At 35.7% G+C, this 18,404-nt stretch overlaps 1 long non-coding RNA gene across 2 annotated transcripts in view; it reads left to right on the top strand.

Annotated features, from left to right (window-relative positions):
- Nucleotides 1-17,826, top strand: part of LOC134757104 (uncharacterized) — a 41,039-nt gene extending 23,213 nt beyond the window's left edge. Inside the window, exon 4 of one of the 2 annotated variants that reach the window (XR_010130714.1) lies at nt 17,449-17,826. This is a non-coding gene — a long non-coding RNA (uncharacterized lncRNA). Of the gene's footprint in view, nt 1-7,687; nt 7,896-17,448 lie in introns of those variants that run through there. The other variant, XR_010130713.1, reaches the window with a different exon arrangement.
- Nucleotides 17,827-18,404: the final 578 nt, after the last annotated feature.

The following is an 18,404-nucleotide window of genomic DNA, read 5'->3' as shown; positions in this document are numbered from 1 at the left end:
TTTTGTTAAAAAGAAGGCTCAAAGGATAGGGGCTGTCCCATGTAAGATAATTCAGATAAAGCTTGGAAAAGGAGAGAGTCCAAGATGAGCCCCAGGGACAATCCGTAGGTGACTAATGCTCTCCTCATCCAGTAATAAATGGATTCATCCATACACTAGTCATCATCTGCATAAATCTCCCAGATTGCTCATGTTCTTTTTTCCAATTATCTAAAGAAATATTTTAGAACTTTGGGCAGTACTAAAAAAATAAATCTCTGTTAATGACCTACTATGTGTCAGGAACAGTACTAAGCACATCATATAAATTATTTAACAAATATTTGAGTGTGGTGGACAGAATAATGGCCCTCCCAAATATGTCCATGTCCTAATACTCAGAATCTCTGAATATGTTAGTGTATATGGCAAAGGAGTATTAGGGCTGCTAATCAGATGACCTTGATATGAGGGGATTATCCTCAATTATCTGGCTGGGCCAAATGTCCTTATAAGTAGGAAAGGGAGGCACAAGAGTGAGAGATTTGAAGATGCTATGATGTTGGCTATTCTCTGTTGGCCTTGAAGGTGGATGAAGGAGCCATGAGCCAAGGAAAACACAGGTGGCCTCTAGAATCTAGAAAAGTAAATGAATTCTCCCATAGAACCTCCAGAAGCAATGCAGCCCTGCTGATACCTTGATTTTAGCCAAGATCCACTTCAGACCTCTGACCTTTGGAACTGTCAGAGAACACAGCTGTGCTATTTTAAGCCATGAAATTCGTGGTAGTTTGCTAAAGCAGCAATAGGAAACCACTACATTGACTGTTCCATTATTTCATTTAATCCTTATGAAATTCTATAAATGTATTATTATTGCTATTTTACAGATAAAGAAACTGAGTCCGAGAGTTTAGTTAACTTGCCCAAATTTACCCAGCTAGTGGGTACCTAAACCAGGTTTCAAAACTATTCTAATTCCAAGGTCTATCCATTTAATTATTATAATTCTTCTCTCATGGGTTGATATTACCATACACTCAACATTACAACTCCCCACCATGTATTTATTCCAAGAAAAGATTTCATCACTGGGGCCTTATTCTGTACCTGCACATGAAGCAGCTGGTGCAGACTGTGGCTCTTCCAACTCAGAATGAATGAGAATGTGGTATAAAACAGTAAAACGGTGACTTATTGGAGGAGCAAAACTAGGAGTTTTACACATATAGATGTGAGCAATGAAGCAGGGAGGCATTCTGACAGCTGCTGATGACAAGCAGATTGGCTGCTACAGCACATCAGACGCCATGAATCACAAGAGAGCTTTCAGTAATAGTTCCCACCAGTACAGCCCACTGACACCATTTTTCAGTGTTGACAAACTCAAACATTCCCATTTCCAGTGACTCATTGGGCAGAGACAATCTGACATATGGACTGACCACTCCTGGATAGAGATCCCTCTACTAAAGAACATTAATGTATATTGCAGTTTTACTATTAATCATTTAAAGTACTATTGTTTTTCCTTCTGATTTATATTAGTTTTCATGGAAATAGCCATTGACTAAACCTCATGCTAAGTATGAATCCACTCAGATGTCTCTACTCCAAGTCTCAAGGTTTCACTCTTTTCCAATCAATTCTCTATCACATAAGAGATTTGGCAAGATTGCAACTTATGTTGTAATTCTGCAACCTGCACAATTAAATTTTGTGCCTGATTTTCAGTAAGCTATAAGAAACAAGGAATTTTTTAAGCAGCTCTCTGGTTCCTGATAATGACTTTGGCTGGGAGCTTAAAGACCTGGGTTTGAATTTCTTCTCTGAGTGCTCCAGTGCATTCAAAGAAAAGCATTCCATACCACAGTGCTTGTAGTCGTCATCACTTCCATAATGGTCAGCACTACCAATGCACTTGATTATTAGGCACTTCCACACAATTAACAGCAGATGAAAATTTTATTAATCCTGATGACACTATATACCATATATTACTAATATCTCATTACACATTTGCACAGAACTCAGTACTGTATTCAAGCTCAAGCATACAACCAATGCAATCCCCAAATCTCATCTTTGAAGGTCTGTTTCCTGAGACTACTCCTAATACCAGCTTTGTATTGGTTGGGAGACAGGAGAGAAAACCCACACCAGTTACTAACACAGAGAATATAACATAAAAAATTATTAAGGATAATTTTTAATACTTAATTGGAAAACTGAAAAGACAAAAAGGAATATTAAGAAATCATTGAGATAGTCATACAAAGAGCAGCTACCACCTCCAGTAGCTGGGAATAAAAAGGGGGAAAGGTTGTAATGATAAAACTTAGATGCTTGGAGAAGGGACCCATGGAACTGAACTCAGATCTCTGAGGACGGGGCAGTGTTCAGCTAGCTCTGGTGTCCCTGAGTAGTCATAATAAGGCTGGTTACATGAGTGTTAGAAAAACTGCAATCTGATATCCACAGCAGCTATGGAAAGAACTGACACTGCTTCTGAGATAAAGAAACTTTGCTGGGGAAATGCTGGAGGGAGCAGGCATGAGTACCCCTACCTCCTCTATCTTTGCAAACTTCTAGTTGCCCCTATTGGCAAACCCTAACAGAGAACCAGCCTGCCTGCAAAGCAGAAAGGTGGGTTTGCAGTGTCTCAGTTCAAGCAAAGAAACACATGGTATACTGTTTAGCTCATTCATTCACTCACCAAACATTTTTAAATGCCTACTATATTCTGGGCACTGGTGACCACTGAACAAAATAACAAAGTCTCCACTTTTGAGGTTGACATTTTGGTAGGGTGAGGCCAATAATAAATAAATAGACAAATATTTAATATTTGAGGTGGTAAAAAAATGCTTTGAAGGAAAATAAATCAGTGATGGGGTGGGGAGAAATGGGTGCAGAAGCAGTAGAGATGCAGGCTGTGTAGATAAAGCATGAGCAGTAGAGCCACACTGCCAGCACCTGAGTCCTATCTCTGCTTCTTACTAAACCTACGATCTCAGGCAAGTTACTTAGCCTCTCTGTACCTCAGTTACTTTACGTGTCAGATGCAGATAATGGTGACAAAAATATCAACTTCATGGAATTGCTGTAAAGATTAAATAAACGGGTATCTATAAAGTGCTTAGAATAATATGTGGTGTATAATAAGTTCCATATTGTTAAAGAGTGGTATCATATAATGACAAAGACTACAATGAGCCTAGATTGGGAGGAGGGAGAGTGTGGTTACGGTAAAAGAAGACATAAAAGGTATGGAAACGGTAATGAGGAACAAAGAAGACCTGAACTCCAGGCCAGTGATATGAGGGATATAAAAGAGAAAACAGCTAACTGTGAGAAGTCTGAGAGGGAGGCAAAGTCTTCAAAGGAGATTCAGGTTTAAGCCACATTCAGAAAAGAGGCTGAGAATACTGCACTGTAGATGATAGTGGATGCAATTTAGAGAAAGACATAGAAGTGTGAAAGAAGTATTTGCCACTTATTACCTTACTTTTACTAAAAGTAAAAACGCTATGATTAGAATGATAAGGCCGGGCGCGGTGGCTGACGCCTGTAATGCCACCACTTTGTGGGGCCAAGGCGGGCAGATCACCTGAGGTCGGGAGTTCAAGATCAGCCTAACCAACATGGAGAAACCCCGTCTCTACTGAAAATACAAAATTAGCCGGGCATGATGGCACATGCCTGTAATCCCAGCTACTCAGGAGGCTGAGGCAGGAGAATTGCTTGAACCTGGAAAGCGGAGGTTGCTGTGAGCCAAGATCATGCCACTGCACTCTAGCCTGGGCAACAAGAGCGAAACTCCGTCTCAAAAAACAAACAAACAAACAAACAAACAAACAAAAAGAATGATAATAGTTTTCTGACGGTAAAAACACCAAAACATTTATTATGAGCAATAATATAATTTCTATAACACTGTCTAGTTTACAAAATGTTTTCACATCTACTGTGTTATTGCTCATAATAAAATTGTGAAACTGAGACAATATACATTCACAATGAGAGTGAAGACATGGGCAAACCTAGTATTAGTCCAATAATTCTCAAACATTTGACAGTTGCTAGGAGGGTGAATATATCTACTGAAAACTAAAATAAGGCTTTAGGGAAAATATGTTGTAGACACTAAGATGTTTTCACATTGTATATGTAAAACAGTAGATGGATTCTGAGCTTCTGGTGTTTCCAAATAAAAAAAGGCTTTCTGGTAGAGCAATATACTAGTTAAACCACAAAGTACCTAGATAGTGGATCCCTAATGGCCCAACCACTTTTCAGAGGTCCTACCATATTGGAAAACAGCCCTTAAAATATGGCCATTCTGCATACTTGTCAACACACTGAAACCTCAAGGTGACCCACACTAAAAGGTCTGTCTCTGCTCTCTTACTCAGCTGTCATTCCCAGCATAATTTCAAGGGACTTCAGGGACTTCCAACATGTACTTTATATAGATCATGTAGAAGTCCAAAATGCCACAATAGTATCAAAAAATAGATTTTTAGAATAACATAATCAAAATTAGTTTCCTAGTATGACACAAGATCTTAAAGAACCCTCATCTAATCTCTCACATTATTGATTTGAACAATGAAGTAGAGTGAAAGAAAGTGACTTTACTCAAGGGCGCACAGATTCACAGCTACATAGTGACAGCATAGGGCTAAATTTCTGGTTTCCTAGATACTGAGTTCAACATTCTCATTCAGCTCTACATGCTGCCTTAATATTATTGGGAGAATGATACAGGAAAGGGAAGCAACCTGGAATTAAAACCGATACAGGAAAAGAAATATTGGTGGGAGGACATGTCTTACAGATGCATATGACTAACCTTACAGAAGAGAAAAAAGTGGCTCATCAGTGTATTTAATCACTGTGTAACATGCACACATATTCTGCAGATTTCTCAAGTGACGGGACTTAAAAATTTAATTTCTACAGCTTATTATTTCTACATTTGAACTGATTTGTAAAAACCTTGAAGACAACTCCATTTTCCAAGTCTTGGTATTCCCTCAAGCCCATCACAAACTGGGCCCACAATAGTTACTCAATAACTGCTTCCTATGTATGTACCTGATTATAATACTTGACAAAATATTCACCCTTTGGTTATGAAAATTATTTTTAATTTTTTCTTCTTTGTTTAGCAAAGCAACATTTAGAGTTATTCTAAAACTGTCTACTGATATATAGATTTTATTTAGAAAACATTTGTTTTATTCAGTTAGTCATTTTTTAGCAAAATTCACAAATCAAAATTATGATTTAGATTAATATAAAGTAACACATTTGAAGTTATGAAGCTTTGCTTCATGAAAGATTTAAGAAAACAAAGATTATTCTACATGACATGCCACATAAAGCAATTTAGCAGACTTGAAAAACAAGAAAGGGGAGGGAATATGTGCAAAGAACTACATAGGAATGGAGCACTTTTAGTTTCTATAGTAACCAACATAAATGAATACTGTTTTGGAAAATGTACTAGCAAAGTCAGTGAGACGTAAATTTATGAACACAAAAACCAAAGACCCAATTCAATCCTATGGTATAAATCCACACTTTTCCTCTAAATGGAGCTGAAAATTTTTTAAAAGCCCTATTGCTAACTGGTCTGTTCAAAGGATTTTTTTTTAAATTTGCTATTCTGCCTTCTGGGTATTTGTCTACTACACAAACATTTATCAATAACTAGAAATGACTTTTTTATTGCCTGCTGGATTGTTGATTAAAACTCTAGTGGAGAAGCCAATGAGAACATAATTGTCTAAAAATCCCTTCTTCCCAACTGTGTGTGGTAAATTGACTCCAGAGACCAGGACACACAACATGATAACTTTTTCAAAATTAATTGAAATATTAATAATAAAACAACAAAAGAGAAATATGTATATATTATTTACTTTTATCTAAGCGAGTAAATCTCCTTTGTTATAAAAACTATACTAAATGTATGTTTTCAGTTTTTTAGATAGAGAGAGGCCTATGTGAAGTTATTTTCAGAGACAGAGCAAAATCCATTGCCCAGGCGCCCTGTTGTTCTTCTGACTTGTGTATGCTTAGCCTACTCAGTAAAATAAAGATGGTCAAAGATTATACAATTTACACCCATTTAAACATATATACTTTTCTCCTAAAGTAAATGACTAAAACAAGACATTTATCTGAAGAAGAAACTTCCTGTAATCACATAAGTGTTACAGTGATGAAGAGAGCTGAACAGTTATTTCAACATTTCATGTAAAATTGTCATGAAAAGGAAAAAATTTCACAATGTACAATGCAAAACACTTTCATTTAATACTTGTTTTATTAATATCATTCAGTTGTCTAGAAATCAGTGTCTTTAAGCATATTGAGTTTGATTTTCAACATGCCAATTATCTTACTCCAAGTGTTTATTGCAGTGCTTTAAAAAGAAGGAATTACATCTAAATGCCTTGTGTCTGTATATTGACCTACCTTGATGAACTGGTGATGCTGCTTCCTTCAGCCTCATATTGTAAAGTGTTCTTCCTACATCCTTCACAGTTACAATGTAATCAGATTTTCTAAATATCTAATTGTTAATATTCATCTTATTCCATAATGATGCTACTGATAGAGACTATGTGCAGACTAATAAGATCAAAGTCAAAATGATTGATCTTGCCAAAAGATCTTTTTTATTTTCTATTATGTATTAAGAAACACTATAGGAGGTGCTGGAAATGTAAGAATGAGTAAGATGCTCTGCTGTCCAGGATAGCACAAGCTAGCCAGAAAAAGAAACAAAAAAAAATGGCTATCAAAATATTGTGGTTGCATAAGAATTCAGTAATCCAAAGGAAAAATTCAAATTAAAACAAGTTTTCAAAATTTGTTATAATGCCTACTACTTGGTTTTGAAATATTTCTAGACTTGAAATTCCTAATTTTCCAAAATTGATATTTGTGAGAAAGTAATCACTAATACTCTGAAATGTTAATATGATCTATATTTAGAAGAAAACCTTCAGACAAATTAAATTTAGCAGAGTTTATTTAAGCAAAGCTTATGAATCAAGCAGCACATTGAACAAGCTGAAGATCATTTAGCTCCACCCGTCAGTGTAGGCAGGCAATATTTGTAGACAGAAAAAGGAAGTAATGTACATAAAGAGCTTGGTTGATTATAGCTCCACATTTGGGCCTGGTGTGATGAGGCATTTGCTTTATATGGACATGGTCTCATCAGTTGGTAGTCTGTGATTGGCTGAAGCTCAGCTGCTATGATTGGCTAAGACTCACCTACTTGTTACAAGAATATATTCTTAAGTTAGGTTACAGTTTGTTCACATACTAAGATAGGTTGCTTTTTGCTACTTAGAGAGGCAGCTCTAAGCCAAATTTAATTTAATAGGACAGTTTCAAATATATGTGAGGCAATATATGTGGAATTGCTTTCCATGAAGTATTTTGAATGAGCCTTTTTCAAGTGTCTGAAGAACTGTATACCATGTTAGTATAATTAAATTTTACACAACAGAAAATTTTTATATAAAAAATAAATACTAATTATTCATATATGTTAAGATTTAGAAATCATATCCTTTTCTTCAATAAATACATTAACTTTACTGTAAAGAAAATTTGTTGCCTTACACGATCATCTATAATTTTAGTATTTCAAAGATGACATTATTTATTTTGTTATATTAAGGAAAAGTAAAGATGTTTCTGGAAGGCACCAGGAGTCCTGTCCTCACTGAGCACCATGAAGTTCACCTGCATTGAGTTCTTTCCCTTTGTACAACACTTACTCCCAGACCAAAAAATAACTCCTTCTCTCCAATCTGTGTTCCAGGCAAACCAATAGACTCCAATTGTCTCCCGAAATGCTTAAAGTGCTTTTCCAATATCCACTATGTTTGGGCAACATATTAAAAATATAAAACAAAAAATTCTTGCTGTGTTTTTCTTCTTAAGCATGTAGGACACAGGGCTCAAAAGTAATGAATATTTCAATGTTACCAAATTCTTCAACTTCAGTTTTCATTATTGTTGATCTTGTCCTTCTGGGTGGGCATGGATAGTATTAAAACACTTTGTATGAAGATTGGTTTGAAAATTTTGGCTACTTTAGTGCAATGCAATCTGTCAGTTTTCCTAAAGACTTGTTAGGCATGATCTAACATCACACCTAGAGGAACTGGAGTAACAAGAATAAACTAATCCCACAGCTAGCAGAAGAAAATAAATAACGAAAATCAGAACAGAACTGAATGAAATTGAGACCCAAAAAATTGATACAAGAATCAACAAAACCAAAAGTGGAAAGGATAAACAAGATGAATAGACCACTTGCTAGATTAACAAAGAAAAAAAGAGAGACTAGATCCAAATAAGCACCATCAGAAATAACAAAAGTGACATTGCAACTGATCCCACAAAAATACAAAAGATTTGCAGAAACTATTATGAACACCTCTATGCACACAAACTAAAAAATCTAGAGGAAATGAAAAAATACCTGGAAACACAGTCTCCCAAGATTGAATCAGGAAGAAATTGAAATGCTCAACAGACCAACATCGAGTTCCAAAATTGAATCAGTAATTTAAAAACCTATCAATGAAAACAAGCCCTGGACCAGATGGATTCACAGCTGAATTCTACCAGACATACAAAAAAGAGCTAGTACTGATTCTACTGAAACTATTAAAAATAAAACTGAGGAGGAGAGACTCCTCCCTAACTCATTCTACAAAGTCAGCATCACCAGGATAAAAAAAACCTGGAAAAAACACAACAAAAAAGGAAAACTACAGGTTGGTCAATATCCTTGATAAACATAGACACAAAAATCTTCAACAAAATAATAGCAAACTGAATTCAATAGCACATCAAAAAGTTAATTCATCATGACAGGATGAGATGCAAAGTTGGTTCAACATATGCAAATCAATAAATATAATTCACCACATGAATTAAAATAAAAACAAAACCCATATGATTATCTCAATAGATACAGAAAACCCTTTCAAAAAGATCCAACATCCTTAATGATGAAAACCCCTAAGGAACTAGGCATCAAAGAACCGTACCTCAAAATATCCTTAATGATAAAAACCCCTAAGGAACTAGGCATCAAAGAACCATACCTCAAAATATCATTAATGATAAAAACCCCTAAGGAACTAGGCATCAAAGAAACATACCTCAAAATAATAAGAGCCATCTATGACAAACCCACAGGCAACATCATACTGACTGAACCAAAAGTAGAAGCATTCTCCTAGAGAACTAGAAATAAGACAAGGGTGTCCACTCTCACCACTCCTAATCAACATAGTACTGGAAGTGCTAGCAAGACAATCAGGCAACAGGAAGAAATAAAAGGCATCCAAATAGAAAAAGAAGTCAAATTATCTCTCTTCACTGATGATATAATTCTATACAGAGAAAACCCAAAGGACTCTGACAAAAGGCTATTATAACTGATAAGTGATTTTATGAAGATTTCAGATGCAAAATCACTGTACAAAAAGCTGTAGCGTTTCTATACACCAATATAGTTCAAGCTGAGAGCAAAATCAAGAATGCAATTTCATTTAAAATAGACAGAAAAAAATAAAATAAAATACCTAGGAATACATCTAACCTAGGAGGTGAAAGATCTTTATAAAGGGAACTACAGAACACTGCTAAAAGAAATTGTAGAAAACAGAAACAAATGGAAAAACATCCCATGTGCATGGATTAAAATAATCATTAAAATACCCATACTGCCCAAATCAATATACAGATTCAATGTTATTCCTATCGAACTACCAAAGTCATTTTTCACAAAACTGCTAAAAACTATGCTAAAATGTATATGGAATCAAAAGAAAAAAAAGAAGAACCTGAAAAGCCAAAGCAATACTAATCAAAAAGAACAAACCCAGAGGCATCACACTTGACTTCATACTACTCCATAACCCAAACAGCATGGTACTGGTACAAAAACAGACACATAGACCAATGGAACAGAATGCAGAACCCAGAAATAAAGCCATACACCTACAGTCATCTGATCTTTGACAAAGCTGACAAAAATAAGTAATGGGGAAAGAATTCCCTATTCAATAAATGGTGCTGGGATAGCTGGCTAGCCATACATAGAATGAAACTAAAGCCCTACATTTTACCATATACAAAAATTAACTCAAGATGGATTAAAGACTTAAAATGTAAGACATCAAATCATAAGAATACTAGAAGAAAAACCTAAGAAACACCATTCTGGACATTGGCCTTGGGAAAGAATTTATGACTAGGTCCTCAAAAGCAATTGCAACAGAAACAAAAATTGACAAGTGGGACCTAATTAAACTAAAGAGCTTCTGCACAGAAAAAGAAATTATCAACAGAGTGAACAGACAACTTACAGAATGGGAGAAAATATTCACAAACTATGCATCTGACAAAGATCTAATATCCAGAATGCATAAGAAACTTTAATAATTGAACAAGCACAAAACAAATAACCCCATTAAAAATGGGCAAAAGACATGAACAGACACTTCTCAAAATAAGAAATACAAGCAGTGAACAAACATAAAAGAAAAAATTTTCAACATAACTAATTATCAGAGAAACGTGAATCAAAACCATAATGAGATACAATCTTGTACCATTCAGAATGGCTATTAATAAAAAGTCAAAAACAATAGATGTCGGTGAGGCTGCAGAGAAAAAGGAAGACTTACATACTGTCAGTGGGAAGATAAATTAGTTCAGCCACTGTTGAAAGAAGTTTGGAGATTTCTCACAGAACTACCATTCGATCCAGCAATCCTATTACTAAGTATACATCCAAAAGAAAACAAATCGTTTGACCAAAAAGATACATGCACTCTCACGTCCACTGCGGTACTATTCACAATATCAAAGACATGGAATCAACCTAGGTACCCATCAGTGGTGGACTGGATAAAAAAAATGTGGTACAGATGGATTAAAGACTTAAATGTTAGACCTAAAACCATAAAAACCCTAGAAGAAAACCTAGGCAATACCATTCAGGACATAGGCATGGTCAAGGACTTCATGACTAAAACACCAAAAGCAATAGCAACAAAAGCCAAAATAGACAAATGGGTTCTAATTAAACTAAAGAGCTTCTGCACAGCAAAAGAAACTACCATCAGAGTGAACAGGCAACCTACAGAATGGGAGAAAATTTTTGCAATCTATCCATCTGACAAAGGGCTAATATCCAGAAACTACAAAGAACTTAAACAAACCTGCAAGAAAAAAATGAACAACCCCATCAAAAAGTGGGCAAAGGATATGAACAGGCAATTGTTAAAAGAAGACATTTATGCAGCCAACAGACACATGAAAAAATGCTCATCATCACTGGCCATCAGAGAAATGCAAATCAAAACCACAATGAGATACCATCTCACAACAGTTTAGAATGGCGATCATTAAAAAGTCAGGAAACAACAGATGCTGGAGAGGATGTGGAGAAATAGGAACACTTTTACACTGTTGGTGGGAGTGTAAACTAGTTCAACCATTGTGGAAGACAGTGTGGTCATTCCTCAAGGATCTAGAACCAGAAATACTATTTGACCCAGCAATCCCATTACTGGGTATATACCCAAAGGATTATAAATCATGCTACTATAAAGACACATGCACATGTATGTTTATTGTGGCACTATTCACAATAGTAAAAACTTAGAGCCATCCCAAATGTCCATCAATGATAGACTGGATTAAGAAAATGTGGCACATATATACCATGGAATACTATGCAGCCATAAAAAAGGATGAGTCCATGTCCTTTGCAGGGACATGGATGAAGCTGGAAACCATCATTCTGAGCAAACTATCACAAAGACAGAAAACGAAATACCACATGTTCTCACTCATAAGTGGGAATTGAACCATGAGAACACTTGGACAGAGGGTGGGGAACATCACACATGGGGGCCTGTCATGGGGTGGGGGGCAGGGGAGGGATAGCATTAGGATAAATACCTAATGTAAATGACGAGTTAATAGGTGCCACAAACCAACATGGCATATGTATACCTACATAACAAACCTGCACGTTGTGCACATGTACCCTAGAATTTAAACTATAATTAAAAAAAAAATGTGGCACATATACACCAAGGAATACTATGCATCCATAGTATTTGCAGCAACATGGACGCAGCTGGAGACCATTATCCTAAGTGAATTAATGCATGAACAGAAAACCAAATACCATATGTTCTCACTTATAAGTGGTAGCTAAACATTGGGTACTCATGAACATAAGGATGGCAACAATAAACACTGGGGAGGTCTAGAGGTGAGAGAGAAGGAAGGGGGCAAGGATTGAAAAACTAACTGTTGGGTACTATGCTCAGTACCTGGATGACACAATTATTCCTGACCCAAACTTCGGCATCACACTGCATGCCCAGGTAGCAAACCTGCACGTGTACCCCCTGAATCTAAAATAAAAGTTGAAAGATAAGGAAAAAACAAAAACAACAAAAAACAGTTGTTAGCATGGTTCCTTCCTTCTTTGTTAATCACTGTATCCCTGTGTACTGGGCTTAAGTGAGTTTGGGGATAGCTTTCAACTCTGCTATGCTTGCCCATATATTCACAATTTCTCCTGCTCTTTATTCCTCTCTTTAGATCTATATTTCCATCTGATATCATTGTACTTCAGCCTGAAGAATACCTTCGACATGTCTTATAATGCTCATGTGTTCATGATTAATTTTTTCAGCTTTTGCTATAGCCTGGAAACTCAAGATAATATACTGAGGCATGGAGTTCAGCTTTTCCCTTCTCACCATTTGTTTCCCTTTTCTCAGGAGTTTCTGTCCTATGTTGCTTATTGTTAAAGGTCTGGAAACAGTTGTTTGACGTATTTTGTCTGTTTTTGTTTTTATTATTCAAGGCAGGAGGGTAAATCTGGTCCCTGTTACTCTATCACAGCTAGAAGCAGAAATCTTACCCTTTCATAGACAAAAAATGGATCTGACTCTTTTTTTCCAGCTTTATTGAGGTGTAATTTAAAAATAACAATTGTATATATTAAAGATGTATGATGTCATGTTTTAACATACATACGCATTGTACAACGATTACTATAATCAGATTAAGACATCCTCACCACACAGTTACCCTTTTCTGTGTGGCAGGGGGGTGGGGTGTGAAGATCTACTCTCTTCACAAATTTCAAGTAAACAGTACACTAGTATTAACTATAGTCACCATGTTTCAACCCTAGCAACTACCGTTCAACTCTCTGCTTCTATGAGTTCAACTCTTCTAGATTCCACATATAAGTGAGATCATACGGTATTTGTCTTTCTATGTCTGGTGTATTTCACTTAGCATAATTGCCTCCAGTTACATCAATGTTGTCAAAAATGGCAGGATTTCCTTCTTTTATATGAATAATGTTATATTAGTCTTTTATATGAATAATATTTCATTATATATGTGTATATTATATGTACATATATGTATGTGTATATATTATATATGTATGTATATATAATATATATGTATATATGTATATATACATACACATACAAATATATGTATATACACACACACATACACATATACACACACAAACACACAACAGTTTCTTTAACCATTCATCTATTGATGGATACATAGGTTATTTTCGTATCTTGGCTATTGTGAACTTGGGGGTACAGATATCCTTTAGAGACATTAATTTCATTTCTTTTGGATATATACCCTGAAGTAGGATTGCTCGATCATATGGTAGTTCTATTTTTAATTTTTTGGAGGAACTTCCATACTTTTTTCCGAAACAGTTGTAACAATTTACCTTCCCACCAACAGTATTAAAGGTCATTTCTCCACATTCTTGCCATCACTTGTTATCTCTTGTCTTTTTTATAATAATCATCATAATGGGTGTGAGGTGAGATCTCATTGTGGCTTTGATTTATATTTATATTTCTCTGATTTATATTTATATTTCTCTGATGATCCATGATTTTGAACATTTCTTCCTATACTTGTTGGCCATTTGTAAGACTTTTTAGAAAAAATATATCTATTCAGGTTCTTTGCCCATTTTTAATAGGATTATTTGGTTTTATTGCTACCGAGTTGCATGAGTTCTTTATATATTTGGACATTAACCTTTTACTCAGTACATGGTTTTGCAAATATTTCCCCCCATTCTGTTTTCTTTTTATTGATTGTTTCTTTTTCTGTACAGAAACTGTTTAGTTTGTTGTAGTCCCACCAACTTTCGATAAAACCTATGTCATAGAATATGTTGTTTTCATCTTTGTGTTAAGTGCCTTTTATGATTTATTAAGAATGTTATAAAAATAAATGTAACAGGATGCAAAGAAAAGAATTTTTGTCTGTACAAAAGACCACAGGTACATCCCAAAGGGTATGCTAGAACATATGCATGATTTACAAAGAATTTCACAGTTCAAACCCCTCATTCATATTGAGGTTACAAAAGGATTTGAATTTGAAGGATATGAAAGAAAGCATTTCTCTAAAGAGAACTGAAGCTCTACTGCTCTGGGGAGAAAATGGGCTTTCATCTTGGCAGAAGGATTTCAGTGAGGTACCTCAGAGTACTTAACGTGTCATTTGCAATTGGAGGACCTAGTGGTCTGTTGTCTATTTATACCTGTGCAATCTACATCATGATTTACTCTGGCTAGCTGTTCTAATGGCAAAGCAAGGAAGAATTTCCTGAGTTGCACATGGCTTGTACCCTCAGAGAATGCATGAATTTCCCTTCAAAAACCAGGAGGAAAAAGCTGGCTTTATTGATCTTAGGCCCTGTCCAAAAAACTAACTAGAGGTACCAAATAGATCTCAGTAAAAACAATCTGAAGGTACTGCTGGGTTACACGGTGCTAAAAAAATAAGTAAATGACTTAGTATAAATTAGATATGCTGTCCTCTATAAGGAAACTTGTCTTAGGTGAAACATCACCAGCATTTACAAGAAATAGACTTGTTTTTAAACACCTATTGAACCCAGAAGACAGCACAGGTGCCAGACAAGGATGACAATGCCAATTGAAAGAGAACTCTTTTCCTACCTCCTCTCTACCTGAAGGGCCACAAAAAGGGTTTATGAGATGAGAAAGAAAAGGATTTAGGAATGCTAATTAGAAGCCTCAATTTTAAAGCAAGTTTGGATATTTGATAATTACAAAGAAAAGATCATATCAATTGCTATATTGAGATGCTGTGATCTCTAGTGACTATTGAAACTTTTATGTTACCTAAAAGAGACCAGAAATGTTATGGGGTCTGCCCAAGTTTTCATTCAGGGGCAGGGGAAGAACTAACCCCATAGTTTAGATTTAGAGGACAGTCAATATGAGAGGAGTCAAAAATAGGGTGGCCTGGTATTACATCCCATAGATTGTTCTTGTTCAGTATAAAGGTTTTGTATATTTTTGTATACAAAATACACAACTTCTACCTCTTCACTGAAGTTAATATTAGATATGGAAAGCTAAATCATAATTCTGCTGTATAAGAAATACACCATAATGATTAAGGAAATAATAATGTTTATTTACAATCATATAAATATGTAGAATAGCTTTTTAGTTATGTAAATTTACCGAAGAAGGTAGTTGAAATGAAAGTAAGAGAAAAGCCTATTATGAGCTCTTTTTTAAACCTCTTCATGGTGTCCTTTTAAGTTGTTTAATTTTAACAACTCTATTCCCTTTGGTGTAAACATTTTGATTTCAGCAACATTTCATAATTTATCCAACATGTAAAATCACATTAATGCAATGTTTGACTAAATTTGATTTTTTTAAAAAAATTTGTTCATTTTAGACAAGAAAATGTACTTCAAAGAAATCAGAAATTATTATCACATTATGTATTACAGCCATTTATTTGTGGAAATGGAGCATGAAATAACTATTTAGTTCATTAGCTCCAGTAGGAGAGCACTGTTCAAGCATGTCGTCCATTAATCATTGATAACCAGTGTTTAGTGTGCAGACATGCAAGACTGCTAATCTGGCTAAATAATATAGAATCCTCTTTATAAACATCATAGTATGTGCAACTTTTATGTGTCATTTATCACAGTCCCCCTGGCAGAGCCCATGGAAAAAAAGCTTTGAATTGAGATTAATTAAATAGTAAAGCTTTATGTGTTTTCAGAAAACAGATTTTGAAATTTTCAAATATTTTCCTTGTTCTTTTTTTTTCTTATGATATCTCAAACGAAATTTGGCAAGACATCTGTGTGACCAGTTCAATCTCTAACTCCCTTTTGAAATCATGGTCTACCCTGTTCTTATAACAAATGATTGATGTCCTGTCAATAATCATCTCCTGATGAATGCTGCTGAATAATCATCAGTAATATTGAATGGGAGGAAAGCCAAATGAAATCTTGCACACAGTGTATTCAAATAATCATTTTCCTCAGCATCGAAATACTAGAGGTAGATTGATTATACTTTAGAGATAGAGCAGTGGATATTTTCTTCCCAAGGTTATCAATAAAATCACTTATAAAATTAACTCTGCCACTTTCCAAATATACTGCCCACCCTTAATAGCAAAAACTTTAAATTCTCTTTAAAACAAAATAGCAGCACTATTCAAAATTGTGATACTATGGAAATGTCAAAGTTCCTATGACAGCTTAATAATAAGCTGGTATAGTCACATAGTGGAGCACATAGAGCAATGAGAATAAACACCCTGCAACTCAACAATATAGATGAATCTCACAAACACGTTAAGCAAAAGAATCAAGACCTCAAAGCTATATACTGTATGATTACACTAGTATAGAGTACAAAAAAGCAACAAAATTGAATTGTGCTATTAGAAGTCAGGGTGTGGTTACTTTTGATGGAGGCATCAGTGGTGAGGAATGGTTAGTGACTAGCAAGGAATGTGTGAGAGTTTTCTGGGCTGCTGGTGATATCTGTTTTGTGAGCGGGGTGCTTCTTGAACACACATGTTGACGTTGTAAAAATCCAGTGAGCTGTATACTTATGGTATGGGCTGGTTTTTTTTTTTTTTTTTTTTTTTTTTTTTTTTGAGACGAAGTCTGCTCTGTCGCCCAGGCTGGAGTGCAGTGGCGTGATCTCAGCTCACTGCAAGCTCTGCCTCCTGGGTTCACACCATTCTCCTGCCTCAGCCTCCCGAGTAGCTGGGACTACAGGCACCCACCACCATGCCCAGCTAATTTTTTGTATTTTTCAGTAGAGATGGGGTTTCACCATGTTAGCCAGGATGGTCTCGATCTCCTGACCTCGTGATCCACATGCCTTGGCCTCCCAAAGTGCTGTGATTAAAGGCATGAGCCACCGTGCGATATGGGCTGTTTTCTGTATGTAGGTTATACCTCAATAGAATGTTAAAAAATGATTCTACATGGATGTAGAACAAAATATATAGGTCTCTTTCTTTTCATAGACAGAGGATCTGGGTGAAGAGGGACTGAGACACAGGTGTCCTAAAGCAGAGGACAACAGTGTAGAAAGAGGACATGCAAGTTGAGGGCAACAGCAACAGAGGACCTGTGCCATCTGAAGGCACGCCTAACAGCAGAGAAACATCAACTCACCTGAAAGGAAAGCAATGGACAGTTGCATTAATGAAATTGGATCACGCTTTCTGCTTGTTATTAAATTTTACTTTCTGATAGTTAAGGAATGCTTGTAACTGAGGAAGTACCGACTTTTCTGGAAGGCATATTTCCAGATTTATTGTGAGAAGAGTTAGAACCACAAAAAACATGATAGCAAAAAAGGTAACTCACCATGTCTTTTGGGCTTCGGGTACCCCAGCCTGAAAATTTGGTTCTATTTCAGCAATCAGGTAATTTAGTAGTATGTGTCTTTTTATATTCCCATTTAAATAAATCTAGACTGTACTACATCTGCTCTTTCTGAATATGTATAAACCACATCCTAAGATCTGCTGGCTGTGGAATTTAAATATTTGCCCAAATTGGCCACTTCACTTTCTCTGGTCTGGTAGTCCTGTAACACCAAGTCAATCGCATATATAAGCTCCTTTTATTTCCTCTTACATGACCAGGCTTGGACATGTTTTTAGCTTGCCTTCAACACTCTCCTTCAAGACTTAATTTTTAGCATCTTCCATTGGCAGATAAGGGTCCCTTTCACATCCAGGTTTTCAGATACAGCTTCCAAACACCAAGTGGCCACAGACCCCATCTTCTACCACACCATCCTATCAGGGGAACCAGACTAGACAAAGAAAAACTTAAAGGAAGTGCTAGTCCTGTCAAACTCAGAGGACACTTTAATAGCATTTGCTCTGAATTTTGAATTGAATTAATTCCCCAATTTGTACAGACTCACAAGATGGAGAGAGAAGTAATCACTGTTAATTGTAATAATAAT

The sequence above is a fragment of the Gorilla gorilla genome, chromosome 15 (assembly GCF_029281585.2).
Source record: "Gorilla gorilla gorilla isolate KB3781 chromosome 15, NHGRI_mGorGor1-v2.1_pri, whole genome shotgun sequence".
NCBI classification, from domain to species: domain Eukaryota; kingdom Metazoa; phylum Chordata; class Mammalia; order Primates; family Hominidae; genus Gorilla; species Gorilla gorilla.
The sequence above is the reverse complement of the archived record's forward strand: the minus strand, read 5'-3'. Positions and strand labels throughout refer to the sequence as shown.